Genomic DNA, 19,220 nt, shown 5'->3' on the forward strand with positions numbered 1-19,220 from the left:
TAATACAATGGGAACTCACTTGAATGGTGGGAATTAGCATTTGAGAGATGCTGTAGGAGGTACAGTGAACCAATCATAACCCCTGGATATGGAATGAATGGCATATTTGGTAGGAGAGGTAGGTAATGAGATTAAGTTGAGGAGGAGATGAAGTATTTGAGGGCGATACAATGCTAATTCCTATCCATTCAAATGAGTCTCCAAATTTCACCTTGTATTTTCCTAAGGCAATCAATAAGGAAATGAAGACTGAAGGAGGATGGGTATGATGCATTAGTGAGAGTTCAGTTAGAAAAACAGAAGCTACCCTAGCTACTTCAACAGAGAGAATTCAATGTAAGAAATTCATTAAACAGATATTGGAGAACTTAAACAAAACAGGACATAATGAAGCAAGTAGGAGTAATAAATGAGAAAATGGGTATTGCCTTCAGAGATGGGGGAAAACGTTGGCGTTTTCAGAACCTGGAGGCCAAGAGTAGAATCCACATATATCTGAGAATCAGACACGTGAAAGGGAGCGCCAGCCACTACGGCAGTAAACCAGGAGTCGTCTTGTAGACAACCGTTCAGACCTCAGAACAACTCATGACTTCAGGAGCTGAAAATAAGGGTGCCACAGAGCCACGGCTGAGACCTTCTAAGGAGATGGCATCATCTGTTGGTGCTGGCATCTTATTTGTTCAGAGGAGAGCTCTTGCAGAGCTGGTAGTGATCCTATTGTTATTAACTCCCTGGGGGTGGTTGTGGTATGGGGCTGGGAAGGCGGGGTGAGGAGGATGGTCTGGAAAGAGCAAAATTGTGCTGGAAATTGGAAACCATTGCTGCAGCCAGGGTGAAGCAGCACTGATGAAGTGACTGTGATAGGGACAACCGGCAAACTGAAATCAGCAAGTCCCCTCTTTCTCCCTCCAGGGCCTGTACTGAAAGAGCCTAAGAGGACTCTATCCACATGACAAAGAATTATAGACTATAGAGTCCCCACCCCAGCGCCAAAAAGTGGAGTGTAAAAGTATGGATTTAAAGCTGAGTCAAATAGCTTCATAACTAGCATGACTAGGACACATAATTTCAAACTCTGATTAGGACTCCTAACCCTGAAAAATGTCCTTTATGGCTCAGTGTGTGAAAGAGAGAAAGCAACATTGGGCTTTATAGCTGCAGAGAGAGTCAGCTAAAGTAGTGATAATTAAGCACAAAATAAACTAATATAATAATGGACTTCACCGTGAGCTACTTTATAAGCCCATCTTTAAAACCTGCTCTCCCTAAAAGGGATGGGGGCAGAGGCAGACAGTAAAACCTGAGGAGTGATAGTGATAGACTAAGGATGGCCACACATTGCTGACTACTCCATCCATAGCTAGACTGTTCCCCTCCCTTGAATCTGGGCTGGCCTTAATGATTTGACCAACCAAATGCATCAGCAGTGACATTCTCGGACATTTGAAGCAAGGACATAAGACTCTTTCTAGTTTCCACCCAGGCCTCACTGTCTCAGGGATCTCTGAGCCATCATGTAAGAAGTCTGATTACAACACTGGAGAGGCTTCTTGGAGGTCCTCTGCCGAGGCACGAAACATCTCGCATCCTCCTGACCAGCCCCTTGGCCCGCTGAAAGACAACTCGGTGACATCTATTGACAGCACGTGGAATGCCTGAATTCATGACCCACAACCTGATGAGACAGAATAAAATGATCATTGTTCTAAGCTAGTAGAATAAAATGATCATTGTTTTAAATTTTAAGCTAGTAAATTTGGGGATAGTTTGTTATGCAGCAATAGATGGTGGGACAGATATACATAAGATCGGAGATATGCAGAATTTCTGTGAGAGATTTTTGAGGCAACATATGCAGTATAGAGTGCTAGGTTTCCAGTTTACTGCAAACAGCCTTTTCCACATTATTCTTAAAAGGAGAGCAGACACTAAAATGGGAGGAAATGATAGAAAGCAAGTGGCATACAGTAAATAAAAGAAACCCAAAGAAAAAATAACATAAAAGTACTGTCAGGGGAAAATGGGCTCAGAATCAAGAGAGAAATGTGAGGCACTAAAACGGCAGAAAGAATAGGAAAAACGATGTAAAAACTGAAAGTAATTGTCTAATTTTTTAAGATACAGAATGAAAGGCTTCTGATTTATTGTAGGATAAAAACATTTGTGGAAGACCAATATTTCTGGAAGAAACAACTTCAAAATTGGGATAATGATTTTTTTTTTTAATCTATGTTGTGGCATCAGAAATTGGAGCCAACAAGGACTAGAGGGGCAGAGATCACAAGGTGGGGATGACTTACGAGAAGCAGCTGATGATCTACAGCTTTTTACCTGGAAACAACTGGTGATACAGAAACTGCAGGGTGAGAGATTTAATATAAGCCTAAAAGGTCTAAGTGGAGGAGGGATTTTTTTTTTTTTTCCAGTCTTACAGTTCAAGGAAGATAGATTAAAACATAGGATCTTTCCATAGTGACTCCTCTTGCTGGTTTGAAGAAGTAAGCCACCATGTGGCAAGGAACTGTAATGGAATAGTACTCAACCATAAAAAGAATGAGATTTTGCAACAACGTGGATGAACTTGGAGGGTATTTTGCTTAGTGAAAAAAAAGTCAGACAGATAAAGACAAATACTGCATGTTTTCACTTGTATATGGAATCTAAAAATAAAGCAAATGAATTAATATTACAAAATCAAAATAGACTGATATATACAGAGAACAAACTAGTGGTTACCAGTGAGGAGAGGGGGAGAGAGAGGGGGAGGATAGGAGAAGGGGATTAAGAGATACGTAATACTAGGTATAAAATAAATAAGATACAAGAATGTAATAAACAGCACAGGACATATAGCCAATATTTTATAATAACCGTATATGGAGTATAATCTATAAAAATACTCAATCACTATGTTGTACACCTAAACTAATATAACTTTATAAATCAACTATACTTCAATAGAAAAAGTAAAACTAAATTAAAGTAAGTAAATCAAACAGTAGATAAAAAGGAGGAGGTCAGAGCCTAGAATTAGGAATAAGCCTCCCAATAGCCACATAAACTTGGAGGAGTACCCCAGGCTATAGAAGGGAACTGAGCCAACACCTTGACTGAAGCCTTGTCAGACCCTAAGCAGTAGGAAGACAACTGCTCAAAATAAACAAACAAATAATACCAAAAAATAAAAGAAAAAATGCAACTCCCTTGTTATTGACCAGGACTTTCAAGGAATTTTTATTTTAAACTGCAACCCCGGGAATGTAGCTTAAAGATTAGAATAAAAAGAGTGATATACAGTGAATCATAAATGCACTCATTTGATCCTCATCTCACCTTAAATTTACAATTTCTTAAACTTTCAGGATAGAAAAGAAAATATTCACAATTGGCTTGGGATCTACTGATTAATATATTTACCTAATGATACTAGTATACCAAGGAGAATATGTATTACCACGTCTTCATATGTAATTCTTCAAATATAATCACTCTGCATTCACATAAAACATTCTATTTATATTAATGCCATCTTTTAAAAATGACTGTGTTTATTTTTCGTGCTTATACTATTTCTGATGGTTGCTAATTTCCTCAAATACTGTTTTCATTACAACATGAAAAAATATGTAGTTACTAGCAGAAGTGATTTTACTAGGATTTTAAATATGTTCTGAAGTGACAAGATTATTTAAATGAATGAAGAAAGCAGATGAATTAAAAGCTTTGGTAGTTTATACCATCAACTGATTTCAGTATCAAAATTAAACACAGAAGAATGGATAATATAAGATTATACCTGTTGGTGTTTTCTATCTAATGTCAATCCTGAAATATATTTTTCATCATGAAATATTTCAAGCTTTTCAACCAACATATTCAGATGATTACCCCTTAGATAACTGTTACCACTTTACCACAGTAAGGTTATCACCTTCCATGTTGGTCAAATCCAGAAAGAAAAATGAGAAAATGCTGGAAGAATAATTAGAAAGAGAAATATTCTCTTGCTTTTCTCTTTGATAGTTGCCTGAGATATGCTGAGGAGCATGTTGTCAGCTGCCAGTGATTGGAATTTGGGGAGTACTTTAGAGTCAGCGATGATCATCTCAGCAATAATTTCCAATTTTCATCATTTACACGTTTATTTCTATATTCAGAAACAGCAATTTTTGAAGGAAAAAATATTTCTATGGAGTTAATATCATGGAAAATGTCAAACTTAGCCAAACTAATAAATTTCTGTATATGGACTAAATCTAATTTTCCCTAATTTCTTTTTACACGACTGTAGTATATAAGTTAATTACATTATGAGAATGGTCAGGGAAAAGAATATGGGGTTGAGGAAAAAACAAAAACAAGAGAGGGCATTCCCTAGGAACACCTAGGTAATATCATTTGAGGGATAACCAACTTTTCTAGAAGATTAAACTACTTAGCTGGGATAACAGTGACACACTGTAAGCCAGAAATTAAAAGCAAGGGAAATGGCTAGTCATCAGAGTGGTCATAACACCTGAGCAGTGGGAATTCTGAGCAGACTAGTACAGAGCAAAGTTTGGGTCATGGTCATGAGTCAAGAATTTAGTTTGTCACCTGTCAAAATGGTTGGAGTTGAAGTAGTTACTTACTAGCACCAAAGCAAACTTAAAAACTTTTGGATGTCTTTTTTTTTTTAACTTCAATAACATAACATATATTTTTCTGGTATTCCATTAGAGAAGTCTGTAGGAAATCAATCTGATTATTGTATTGAGGCTCATTTAACTTAGCAAGAAAGTCATTATTTAAGAAGTTGAGTGAAGCCCGAAGTACACTTCTCTGGGACCCCTTAATCAAACTATGACACAGAACAAAATGCGACCCAAACAAAATCTGGCACCTCATGCACTCCACACATTTTTAACATGGTAATGAAATACTTAACAGCACTCATTTTATGCCACTTCAACAACTACTACCTGGATGATACTGTTCGGTATAGGTCAGATTGAATCTAAGCTGTTGCATGGTCGTTTTTGTTGTGAATGCCTGTTTGAATTAATTGGCAAGATATTAACATTTTGAAGACCAAATTTTTTTTTCATAATCAGTCTTTGCAGTATTATTGAAAAACATTCAATTCTGTAGAGGACACAAACAAAACAAATAAAACAAAAAGTGGTATTATACTCCTAAAAATGCTAATTATACATATTAGATGATCTAATAGCTTGTGATATGTAGGCAGAATTCATAAGATATATGAAATTCAGAGAATAAATCAGAAACTTATGATTTACTCATTAAAGATAGAAAAAATGGAATATATGGTTAAAAGGATAGAGCAAACAAGAATGTTACCTACAGATAGGGTTGGAAAGACCTCATCTTAAGGTATACATTTTATTAATTCCAGATTAGTAGCTATATCATCCCTAAATTGCACCTCCCTCTACTGGTGACAACTGGTATGATCTCATTCTGGTCCCATGTGTTATTCCCCAGAAACAGATAAGAAGCGTGACTATCATCAAGTTATCTGGGGAGATACAACTGTGGCAAGGGATAGTTGGCCCTGAGTCACTCTGATGGAGTGAGTATGTGTCTGCTGTGTGTGTCTTCTGTCTGCTTCATCCATAACTCTGGTCTTGTACACATATGATCAGAAGGGAAATCTGATGTGGCAGAGAGAGAGAGAGAGAGAGAGAGAGAGAGAATATATAAGATTGGTTAACACAGGATTAAGTTAGAGTGTTCTTTCTATCCCCTTTCACCCTGTCCTACGTTTTAGCCAACGACTTATCTTCCCTTTTGTTCCTTGCTGTATTTTATGTAATGTAATAAGCCATATGATCTCTGCATCTTAATTTGGTCTTGACCCCATCTCTGGAATAATGTGCTTGGTAACGTACTTGGAGGCTACCGCAACATCAAGTAACTTTTTGAATGACATTTCAGTTGTCCACCAGAGTAAAAGGAGCTCTAAAAGGAATGTCATTTTCATCTTCTAGACTTTTGAAACAACCTCCTTCAAATATTCAATATCTATTTACCAAGGAAAATTGAAAATGAAATTGCCATTTGGATAGTAAACCTTTATAGGTAGACTTATATATTTATGGCTGATTGGACAGCTTTTCTTAAAATGCCACAGGACATAAGAATTGTCACTTGTAGAAATATTTCGGAAGAGAAAACTATTATTAGTATATTCTGCAAGGTCATGGTGGGTAGCACTGTATAATTTTTTATTGGAATAATACTGCCTTTCTGAATATTGAACATAATGCATGTCAGTCACCATGGCATATTATAATTAGGCACATTTATTTTTTTAAAAAGTTGATATAGAGCATGTTTCTACTGTGACAATATTTTATAAAACATAGACATTTGATGGGAAAAAGTTATTTTTATATTTTGCATGAATCCAGCCTTATCTTTCATCATAATCAAGATTTAAGCAAAGAAAACCAAAATACTGCCTACTAGTTTTTGATATGAATATAGGTTTATACAATTTGTTCTAACTTTTCTTAACAATACTAAAATTCATGTTAACCTTCAAAACTGGATATAAAAATGACCCTTGACTTCATTATAAAATTATGATTGATTGAGCTCATGAGCTACAAAAAGAAAAATGTAATATATTACATAGTGTTTGGAGAAATCTGGGTTGATTTTTAAGTTGTAATTAAAGAAAGGAGCTGCATTACTTGAGTCAACCGAGAACTTCAGAATGGCATGTGAGAAAATCTAAAGACGTTTAATATATTTAAATTACAATAAAATGGAACAAAAATTAGTCATATCATATGTGAACTCTGCTTAATGATTTCCCATAGGTGAAATCCATTTCTTTTAACACAGTAAATGTCAAACTAAATGTACATTTGTATGTATGTGTGTATTCATATGTGCACGCATGTGGTGTGCTACTCTGCTTAATGTAGAGACAAATGACTTACCCAAATGTCCCCTTTAATTCTGGTATTTTTACAAATACTCCCTACATTACTTCTGCTTAATATGTCAAAGAGATGCTCGATACTGTCCATAATGTGTCCTTGAAAATTATAAAATCCTGTGCAAAATTGCTAGATTTATTAAGAGATGCTTTTGGTAAGACATGTAGAGCCCTCAGACAGCGTATTTTCAGAATTGGGCTGAGCTGCTTACTCCTAAAGTCACATTCACATGAGGAATTCTCAAACTATCCGGAGCAATTTTTGTTAAATTGTAATTCCCTGTAACCTCATGATGTGAAGAGATAAATTTGAGCCGTTATGGATATAGAGCTGACCACCAAAGCCCCGGTCTTGGGGAAAGGACAGGCTGAGGGATGTGGGACCAGCTTTATTTCCTCAGTGGATGTTGTAGTGTGCTTGGGGATGAATCACCGCTTCCTTCCACTTCTCCTCTCCCTCACGAAAGTCAGGTCTGAAGCACAACAGGTGAGACTAGATCTTTTCATCTGTCCACTGCTATGGGGAGTGGAGGGGAGCACGGTCTATGAGGAAGAGCTATCTTAAAGCTGTCTTACATTCAGTGTACGAACTTTGTACCTAAACAGGCCTGAGTCCAAAATGACAGCTTTAAATAACCAGTTGTTCTAGTTCATAAGACAGTTAATTCTCAGTAAGAGACCCTCTCAAAGGTGCTGAGCGATAAACCAGTCACAATATCTGCTACCCCGGAATTAACTCTCATTCTTAATCCCAGATGATTAGATCACCTCCAGAGATGACGGATTTAAACACTTAAAAACAAAACAACAAGAACGAGAAGGAAAAAATAAACAAACAATAAAAGGTGTGGTTATGTTCTTTATCCAGAATAATGTGTGCTTATTCTAATTCAGTATTATTTAATAAATAAGATGAAATACTTGGAAAGGTTTACAATCAACCACCCGTTTCCCCAACTCCCCCCCAAAAATAAAAAGAAAAATCCAAAATGGGGAGACCTGATAGAAAGAGCTATACCAGACTGAGGGAGAACATAATCAGGGAAAAATTTACCCTTCTTCTAAAATACTTTGGATTATTGTCCTTATATGTGTATTAAAAGGGAAATGAAGAAGGTAATTCTACCCAGAAAAGAAAGATATGCTTCAGGTATATAAACTAGAAATCACTGTTAATTTAGCTCACTAACCAGAAGAAAGTATGCACAAACACACAAATTCACTTTTTTTAAACTTCTAATGGATTGCTATGTTATTAAATTTATAGGTAAGTCATTGGTTATTTTTAAGTTATTATGCATATTCCTATAGAGTTTATCAGGAGAACCATACTTTATGTTAGCTCATATATAGCATTGTTTAAAAACATTATTATAGTCTTAGGAGATAAGTTAATCTATAATTTTTGATAAAAATGTTCTCAACAAAGAGAGCAATGGAAATTCAGATGCATTATGGCAGGGGTGCATCCTCATTTAGTGAGGAAAACTTTGAGGTTATTTACCTTATTTCTGAAGTTGCCTAATTTTTAACACAACTTTTAGGTATTCATTATTAAAAAGTTTATAAATTATGAATACAAATTCTGTAAAAAGGTGAACTTTCATTTAAAATTAGAAAATGTTATGACAAATTATTTTTTTAGAAATATATAACCATAGCAACGCACATAGAAAGAACTTATGTAAGAGTGTCACCCTAAAGCTTAAGTATTTGACGGTCAATCTGTAGGTGACAGCCAGCAAGGTTAATAACAATCTCAGTCCTACAACCGCAAGAAACCGCATTCCACCAGTGCCCTGAATGAATGAGGAAACTGATTTCCCGAGTCTCCAGAAAGAAATGCAGCAGTGATTAAACCCTAATTTTAGAGTGAAATTGGTATAGGACTTCTGACTTACAGCATTGTTATATAATAATTTCTGTCATCTTAAGCTGTTGAATATATGGTAATTTGTTATGACAGCAAGAAACCAAAATTAAATGCCCAGGAAATTATATATGACAAATTAAAATTTGATTTGTGATCAATATTTTTAATAATGTTGTTAAATTAAAACACTAAAGAATAAAACTACAACTTAACAAAATTAAAATATCTATTAACACACTCATAAAATATGCATCAGAATTTCAATTTTTTTAATAGAATATTTACACTATACATTGTATATATGGTGTATAAACCATTTTGTTCTCTTTGACATAAAACACATTTTTGTCATAGTTTTTGGAAAGAAAGCTTCCTTTTACATTTTTAAATGTTTTACTCTTGTGTAAAACAACCTTAACCCATAATACAGAACCTTGAAATGGAGAGTTTATTTAAGAAGACTTTTGGGCGGATTATGCCACGTTGTTGCTCAAGGTACTGTATCAGTGTAGAGTACTAGGAGTCCTAAAAATAGTTTCATCCTTAAATTTTTTTAAAAAAGGTAATAAAGTAAAGGCAAGTAAAATGTTAAATTTCTTTTTTTTCCTTAGACAAAGGAGGAAGGAGAGAGGTAGGTAGTTTCTAACATGTTTTGAGCCCTAATATGTTTCAGCCCTTTTAGTGAGCTGTTAAAATGCCACCTAATTCGTCACAGTATGTTCAGGTATGCATTTTATAGAGAAAACAGATTCAGAATGCTCACATACCTTGCCAAGGTCGCAAACCTCATACTTGATGGGAATGAAGCAGTGGAAGCAATCCAGGTTGGTTTAACTTGCTAACCTATGCTCAGTCTCCCTGCTAAGATGATTGATTTCTGAGAAAATATGTAGAAAATTGAATAAAATATCAATGCAAGAAATTCTCAGTTGCTCAAAGAAATAGAGAAAGAACAAGTCAGGATAACTGAACTTCATATTTATTCCCTAAATTTAATTTTCTACTAATAACTTCTGGTCTTCCAGACTTCTGGTCTTATTCAAGGCACAGAAGGAATTTGGTTTAATCTTCTTCCCTAGCCCCTTACCACAGAGATGGAGGTGTTAATGAGCAGTGAAATGGCCTAAAGGCAGACATCAGGAAGCAGGAGGGAAAGAAGCAGGGGGCCTGGATAATCTAACCAAAAAATCAGTCCTTTAAATATTCAAAATACCATAGTTTTTGACACTATCTGTATCTTATTGCCTGAGCTAAAAAAAGAAATTGAAGTACGATTTATAGTTTTAAGCCTCATCAACTAGGAAGTCAAGTTAGACTTTCATTAATCACTCAGGCAAGAATAAAGATGTATCCACAGTTCTCTGCAGGCTTTTAGAGTCAAAAGCAGTCACTGCAAGCATCTGCAGCATTCCACTTCCTTCCTTTCTCCCTTCCATCTTCCTTCCCTCTCTCCCTCTCCCTTTCTCAGAGTGCACATGTGATGGAAGAGCCCTGAAACTTGAATCCTCCTCCTTCCCCCATCCCTCCATCCTCCCCTCACTTCATTCCATTTTTGTGCTTTCTTGTTCTCTTTATTCATTTTTTCTTTTTAATCCTGGCCCTCAGTTAAGAAACATTCATCTGTTTTTATGTGTCTTAAATCATCTGAATATCATAATCTAAAGTGTTCTTCTTTCCTTGTTATTATGAAATTGACATTTCTACCCTCATAACTATTACCATTCATCCTCCCAATCTCCCCTCAACCTTGTTTAGCTAAATAGTAACAAGTAGTTTGGGGTAATGTTAGTCTAAATCTTTGCTATAATTTATTGATGTGATTGTAACACACACTCATGCACATTTATAATTTTTTGTCATCCCTAGTCCTTTTTGCAAAGAGCAATACAGAACAAAAGCTTTTCCACTCTGTGTATTTTAAAAAGCTGTTCTTGGTTGCTAGCTTCAGTTACTGTAGTCAGGACCTTGGGCCATGTGTGATTGCCTTTCTCTCACAGTATGCTCTAATCTATCCTTCTGCTACATTTATTAGTTTTTCTAGATCTTGAATCAAACTATTAAATAACGATATGCTATATTATGAATGTTATTTAACTGGAAAGAAAATAGATACATGTCAAATAAAGACATTTCATTTTTACATTGAAAAATACTTCCTTGGGTCAATTTACTAGGTGATTTAAATGATCAATTTCACTCTATTAACATTAGTTTTCTTATATTTTTGCTCTGTGGAAGGTATCATCGAAATTGCAGTAACAAATCTATTATGCTATGATGACAAATGATAGGAGGCATTGCAGTTGATCATCATATGAGGGGGTCTGTCATGTGAAAAATTACACTGATGCAATGGTAGCCTCCACATCTGCTCCCAACCAGGCTATCCCAGAGGTCATGGAACAGAAAAGGCTCACTGAGCAAATTAAGATGCATTAATCACAAGGTTTACTGAATGAACTTAAAAGTTGTAGCAAAAATCTAAAGGAGAGAGGAGAAAGGATAAGGTAACACACTGAGAACAGGTTGCACATGTGGTAGAAGTGGCTTCCTACCCAGGTCCTTGTTTCACCAGCCATATTCATGTATCCTGTCTCTCTCTCATACTTCAGCAGTATCCTCTGATGGTGAGGTTGAAAAAAAAAGGGTTTAGCAGATAGAAAGTGCCTGGAGCCAATACACACTTTCTATATGAGTCAGACACAGTGGCAAAAAATATCTGCTGATCAGTTATGGATTTTGTCATGTTAGGGCATTTGGGGCAGAAATGATACGGCCAGAATGGGGGTTTGCAAATGGACAACGTAAGTATTGAGTGTCTTATGTGACTAATGTGTTTTCCTGTGTCATTATCAACCTGTTCTCCATGCGTCCCATTAAGTGTATCACGAACGTTTCCTACTTCTTAGTCCTTTATCCTTTTCTACCTATGTTCAGTACACATTTACTCTACTTACATAATTATATACATATATACTCTACTTACATTATTTATGTCCAGCACATCTCTCAAACTTCTTGCTTCTATACTTAGCTTTATCTATCATCCTAGTGTATTTACGTTTCTTATTTTTTATAGCAGAATAGAATATCTTAAATAATACTATAGGTGCATATACAGAGCATACATTTTGAGGAATAGTATAAAGCTGGATGAAGACTAACATATATTTGTAGAAATCTCAGGAATATCTGATGAGTGAGGAAATCTTACCAAAAACACACGGAGAATTAAAGAAAAAATTTAAATATATATATATATTTATATGCAAGTATGCCAGTTTACTAACTTAAGACCCAATGTTATTTAAGGCAAGTTTTTTCAGATAAACTAATATTGAGATTTAATAGAGTTACTCACAAATGTGTGTTTTTAAGCTCATCCTCTATCTAAATCTTTTTAAAATACTTTAGAAAGCAAAGAGCCATGTATGTCCTCTATTTGTGGTCCTCTTGTCTGTCAGGTGGGTTTACCATATAAAGTTTACCACCGGCCAGTCTGCTATGTTGTGAAAACTTCCTCCACACCTTTAATTCCAGGTATTTTTCTGCCCTTTCTGTACTACATATTTAGACAGGTTTGGCCTCAGGTACTGTCCACTCGCACCCACTCCTAACAGCACTATTGCCATCCAATTGAAGAAGAGAAAAATCCTCTACTCTTGTTTATTAGCAATATTACGGTGGTCACAAAGCAGACTATGATCGTTTTTTCAGTATCTTCCATATATCTCATTACTTTTGTTGTTATTCTGTTGTTGTTTTACCATTGCATCATTACCATATAACGATATTATCAACCCAACCCTACTCTGATGTTTGTGCTTATCTGAATAGCTCATACACCAAATATTCTCAACTGGAATATCTAATAATTATATGAGTTTATATAAGATGCAAAGAAGTGTTGGTCAAACGTAGAAGGGAGCACAGGTTTGGAATACATGTATCCAGGGTTCTCTCTTCAGTTGTTGATAAGCTGTATCAATACAGATAGTGGTGGCAACCTTTTGGGACTGAGCTTAGGGTGTAGCATTTTCCTTTATAACAGAAAGCAAGGGTAGAAATGTTATGGGATTGAAATCATTGTGAATAAACCAGAAAATCTCCTGATATTCTGTGTATATATGTTATAATATTTTGAACCTCTAAAACTTTAAGGCTAGTTCTATAATCTGTTCTTTATCAATTGGCCCTTTTTCAGTTTTTATGCATTATCATTTCCCTTTACTTTCTTAATGGGTTCACATGATTGGAGATTCTGTTGATTTACGTATTCAAGAAGTATTTAATTATGCATCTACTATGTGCCAGTCACAATTTTAGAGCTTGGGTATATAGAAAGGAATAAACACAAAGTACTTACCTGCACAGATCTTATATTTTAGTGGGAGGTACTGATTGATTGATTGATTAATAGATAAATGGAGAGAGAGAGGGAGAAAGAGAGAGATGTCTTTGGAGGTCACATCTGAGAAGACCTTGAGTGAAGTGAAAGAATAAACTTCAGGGTGGAGGAGTATTCTCCTTTGCAAAGACCCTGAGATGAGTGCCTGCATTGCCAATCAAGAAACATAAAGGTGGCCAGTGTGGCTGGAAAGCAGTGAAAAAATGTCAAGACCATATGAGAGTAGTCGGAGAGTAAGCCTTGGGCGAGATGGCAAAGCTTGCCAGGGCAACTTACAGATCATGGCAAGGTCTTTGGTGACATTCTGAGTATAAAGGCAATCCAGTGGAAGCCAAGAGGAGGGCAGTGGCACGATTTGAATTATAGTTCTGAAGGCTTAGTCTAGCCTGTTGTGTGGAGAATAGCCTCTGATGGAGCAAGAGTAGACCACTAATGATGCAATCACAGAAGTTCAGTAATTGAGGGATAGCTATTCCTTGGAAGTAAGACATATATAGGGGTAGAGGTGATGAGAATGAGTCAAAGTTTGAGTGCATTTTGAAAGAGGAGTCAGCAAACCTTTCTACTTTTTGGATGTAGGCTTAATATAAAGAGAAAACACAAGGTTTACTGACAGTGAGTAAGGTTAAGTGTTAGAATGAAACATGGACTTTGTACTGTATGCATTAGCGACTTTGACAAGAGCAGAGTTAATGGGTTGATGAGGATGATAGCCCTAGTGGAATAAGATCAAGAGAGAACGGGATAAAAGGAAAAAAAAAATAACTAAATAGATACTGAAGTATCTTAGGGCCCCTCAAATAGCATTTTCTTTCCCACTTGGATTCTGAACAAGTTGAGAAATAAAACAAGGGTTATAGCAGATATAGAACCAAAACAGCATCTTTATTAATTCTAAAAGCTAAAGTGAACCATGTTATATCTGTTGGCCAGATAAGTTTCCTAGCTGAATCTCAGAATCATGCACAGACTCAGTCCTAGGTTGTCCTAGAAGGCCTTCTCCTGAAGGACCAGTGGAATGCAAGCATCTTGCAGACTGCTCATCTCCAAGAAGAGGAAAAAGGTAATTATGCTGAGTGTATTTACCAAATAAAATCATTTAGAACAGAGTAAAAATAGCAATAGAGTAAAAAAGGAAGAGAGAATCCAGAAATTACAGTAAGTAAAATATAGCAGAGGGAGGAACACTCCCAAACTCATTCTACAAGGCCACCATCACCATGATACCAAAACAAGACAAAGACGTCACAAAAAAAGAAAACTGCAGGGCAATATCACTGATGAACATAGATGCAAAAATCCTCAACAAAATACTAGCAAACAGAACCCAACAGAACATTAAAAGGATCATACACCATGATCAAGTGGGGTTTATCTCAGGAATGCAAGGATTCTTCCATATACACAAATCAATCAATGTGATACACCATATTAACAAACTGAAGGATAAAAACCATATAATCATCTCAATAGATGCAGAAAAAGCATTTGACAAAATTCGACACCCATTTATGATAAAAATTGTCCAGAAAGAGGGTATAGAGGGAACCTACCTCAACATAATAAAGGTCATATATGACAAACCCACAGCTACCATCATTCTCGATGGTGAAAACCTGAAACCATTTCCACTAAGATCAGGAACAAGACAATATTGCCCACTCTCTCTGCTATTACTCAAAATAGTTTTGGAAGTTTTAACCACAGCAATCAGAGAAGAAAAGAAAATAAAAGGAATCCAAATTGGAAAAGAAGTAAAACTGTTACTGTTTGCAGATGACATGATACTGTACATAGAGAATCCTAAAGATGCTATCAGAAAACTACTAGAGCTAATCAATGAATTTGGTGAAGTAGCAGGATACAAAATTAATGCACAGAAATCATTTGCATTCCTATACACTAACGACGAAAAATCTGAAAGAGAAATTAAGGAAACACTCCCATTTACCATTGCAACAAAAAGAATAAAATACCTAGGAATAAACCTACCTAAGGAGACAAAAGACCTTATGCAGAAAACTATAAGACACTGATGAAAGAAATTAAAGACGATAAAAACAGATGGAGAGATATACCATGTTCTTGGATTGGGAGAATCAACATTGTGAAAATGACTCTACTACCCAAAGCAATCTACAGATTCGATGGAATCCCTATCAAACTACCAATGGCATTTTGCACAGAACTAGAACAAAAAATTTTACAATTTCTATGGACATACAAAAGACCCCAAATACCCAAAGCAATCTTGAGAAAAAAAAATGGAGCTGGAGGAATCAGGCTCCCTGACTTCAGACTATACTACAAAGCTACAGTAATCAAGACAGTATGGTACTGGCACAAAAACAGAAATATAGTTCAATGGAACAGGATAGAAAGGCCAGAGGTAAACCACACACATATGGTCACCTTATCTTTGACAAAGGAAGCAAGAATATACAATGGAGAAAACACAGCCTCTTTAATAAGTGTTTCTGGGAAAACTGAACAGCTACATGTAAAAGAATGAAATTAGAACACTCCCTAACACCATACACAAAAATAAACTTAAAATGGATTAATGACCTAAGTGTAAGGCCAGACACTCTAAAACTCTTAGAGGAAAGCATAGGCAGAACACTCTATGACCTAAATCACAGCAAGATTCTTTTTGACCCACGTCCTTGAGTAATGGAAATAAAAACAAAAGGGACCTAATGAAACTTAAAAACTTTTGCACATAAAGGAAACCATAAACGAGATGAAAAGTTAACCGTCAGAATGGGAGAAAATATTTGCAAACAAAACAACTGACAAAGGATTAATCTCCAAAATATCCAAGCAGCTCATGTAGCTCAATATCAAAAAAACAAACAACCCAATCCAAAAATGGGCAGAAGACCTAGGTAGACATTTCTTCAAAGAAGATATACAGATTGCCAACAAACACATGAAGGGATGCTCAACATCACTAATCATTAGAAAAATGCAAATCAAAACCACAGTGAGGTATCACCTCACACCGGTCAGAATGGCCATCATCAAAAAATCTGCAAACAATAAATGCTGAAGAGGGTGTGGATAAAAGGGAACCCTCTTGCACTGTTGGTGGGAACGTAAATTGATACAGCCACTATGGAGAACAGTATGGAGGGTCCTTAAAAAAGTAAAAATAGTACTACCATATGACCCCCCAATCCCACTACTGGGTATATACTGTGAGAAAACCATAATTCAAAAAGAATCATGTACCACAATGTTCACTGCAGCACTATTTACTATAGGTAGGACATGGAAGCAACCTAATTGTCCATCGACAGATGAATGGATAAAGGAGATGTGGCAAACATATACAGGAATATTAGCCAGCAATAAAAAGAAATGAAATTGAGTTATTTGTAGTGAGGTGGATGGAACTAGAGTCTGTCATACAGAGTGAAGTAAGTCAGAAAGAGAAAAACAAATACCGTATGCTAACACATATATATGGAATCTAAAAAAAAATAATAATAATGGTTCTGAAGAACCTGGGGCAAGACAGGATTAAAGGTGCAGATGTAGAGAATGGACTTGATGACACAGGGAGGGGTAAGGGTAGGCTGGGACGAAGTGAGAGAGTGTCATGGATATATATACACTACCAAATGTAAAATAGATAGCTAGTGGGAAGCAGCCGCATAGCACAGGGAGATCAGCTCGGTGCTTTGTGACCACCTAGAGGGGTGAGATAGGGAGGGTGGGAGGGAGGCTCAAGAGAGAGGGGATTTGGGGATTATGTATACATATAGCTGATTCAGTTTGTTATACAGCAGAGACTAACACAACATTGTAAAGGAATTATACTCCAATAAAGATGTTAAAAAAAATGAATTGGTTTACTGTAAATCAGTAGTGAATATTTGGAAATTAAAAACACAGTACCATTTACATTAGCACCAAAACTTAAAATATTTAGGTATAAATATAGCAAATGAAATATATGTACAAGACCTATATAAGGAGAAATATAAAACTGATGAAAGGAACTGAAGACCTAAATAAATGAAGAGATACTCCTCATTCATGGAGAGCATTCCATGCATGTATTGAGGAAGACTCAATTTTTCCAAGATGTCAGTTCTTCCCAACTTGACCTATAATTCAACATAGTCTCAAGGAAAATCCCAGCAAGGTATTTGGTGATATCACCAATCTGATTCCAGAATTTATACAGAAAGGCAAAAGATCCAGTACAACACTGAAGAAAAAAACAAAGTCAGAAGACTGACACAACCTGTCTTCAAGAGTTACTATAAATCTACAGTCATAAATACTGTGATATTGGCAGAAAAATAGATGGAATAATGAAAGAAAAACAGAATAGAGAGCCCAGACATAGACCCATGCAAATATAGTCAGCTGATTTTTGACAAAGTAACAAAGACAACTGAATGGAGAAAGAATATTCCTTTCAACTATCCAGTTGAGCATTTGAATTCACTCATGCAAAAATAAAAAAAAAAAAGAATTCTAGACATAGGTAGAAATTAAAATCTATAAAATGTTTTTGAGAACTTTGGGTCCATGAAATCTACTAACTGCCTCTCCACTATGTTAAAGTCACTAAATGATAAAAATGCTACTATTTAAATAGTTTTGTGTAATTTTAATTAAAAAAAAAAGCAGAAGATGGGTAACTCTTGGACCTACAAATCACCCATTTATGGTAGAAAGTTTTCAAGATTGTCAAATGATTATCTTCCCCACATTCTCTGGATAAGAATTTCATAGTAAAAAATAGATTATTTCTTCTCTTTTCTAACTTTACTCTTTTGGTGAAAAATGATTTCACATAAGAATGTAGAATATTGTTTGAGGTCACATATAAAATTTGAGTCCATTTTGTTGAATCAGGATCCATTTACTCAAGATTACCCTGTCTTTAGATTAGGGAATATTACCATCTTGTCCTACTTTACCTTATAAAACCAAGACACAGAGTAAAATGAGTATAGTTTCTTTTCTCTACAGATATCATGTAATGAAATAAGAAAATATATGGCATTGGCAAAAGCAGCTCAATTACAGAGCATTTTTCAATTGGAAAACTGCAGGACATTTACCTTATTACTTAATAGTAGAGTACTCTACAGCCGCCCTAAAAATAAATGATTGGCATATTATAGAGATTAATGCTGCCCAACTATAAAGATAAAAGTCAGATTTTTGGTGACTTTGCATCTCACCTATTAATTGATTCAACATTTGGACTGTTTTATGTACCAGGAAATCTTCTGGGCCTGGGTTAAGAAGATAAATAAGATTTCTTTGCCACAGGCACTTGATAGTGTTACAGTTAAAAGAAAAGAATCAAACATAATTAAAATAATTCATATCATATACAACATGTTACCAATTTCCAGTAATGCCTGAGTAACAATGGGACCATCATCTCTCCTATACACATGACATGAACAAAAGAGAATATTATTCCACAAAATTTGAAAACCTTTCAAATATCTGGGAGCATAAAAGAAAATGTATTCAGTGTGGCTGGAACACTAAGTTTAGAAGGGATGACAGCAATTGGTAACTTGAGGCCAGATTATAAAAGTATTTAATTTATATCTGGCTACCACTGAGTCATTTCTGTAAGACTCAGGGATCCCAATAAATGAACCATAAAAGAATAATGGCTGTTTACATATAGCCTCTGAAAATTCAATAAGCTGTAAATTTGGCCCTGTATCCAGATTTTGTTATCCGTAAGGGCTCCTGGATCCAATCTCCTGAAGATACTGAGGGACAACTCTATTTACAAAGAGTTTGAAGAAGATTCTAAAATATTACCTATATGGCTAATGACATGAGTGATATTTTTATATCAAAATAACACTAAAGTTCAAAAGAATCATACTTAAATGCTATGTGTGCATTAAAATTATTTTATTTTAATATTTTGAAATTTTTTGTTTGCTCATTTGTTTTTAGTAACTATCTCCATAATTTCTTAAGCCTGATTA

General features: G+C 35.5%; 1 long non-coding RNA gene across 1 annotated transcript in view; it reads right to left on the reverse strand.

Moving 5' to 3' along the window:
* Positions 1 to 9,284: 9,284 nt before the first annotated feature.
* The window catches only part of LOC307195331, a 265,217-nt gene continuing 255,281 nt past the window's right edge, over positions 9,285 to 19,220 (reverse strand). Inside the window, exon 5 of the long non-coding RNA XR_013830805.1 lies at positions 9,285 to 9,705. This is a non-coding gene — a long non-coding RNA (uncharacterized lncRNA). The remainder of the gene's footprint in view (positions 9,706 to 19,220) is intronic.

The sequence above is a fragment of the Stenella coeruleoalba genome (assembly GCF_951394435.1).
Source record: "Stenella coeruleoalba genome assembly, chromosome: 12".
Taxonomy (NCBI): Eukaryota; Metazoa; Chordata; class Mammalia; order Artiodactyla; family Delphinidae; genus Stenella; species Stenella coeruleoalba.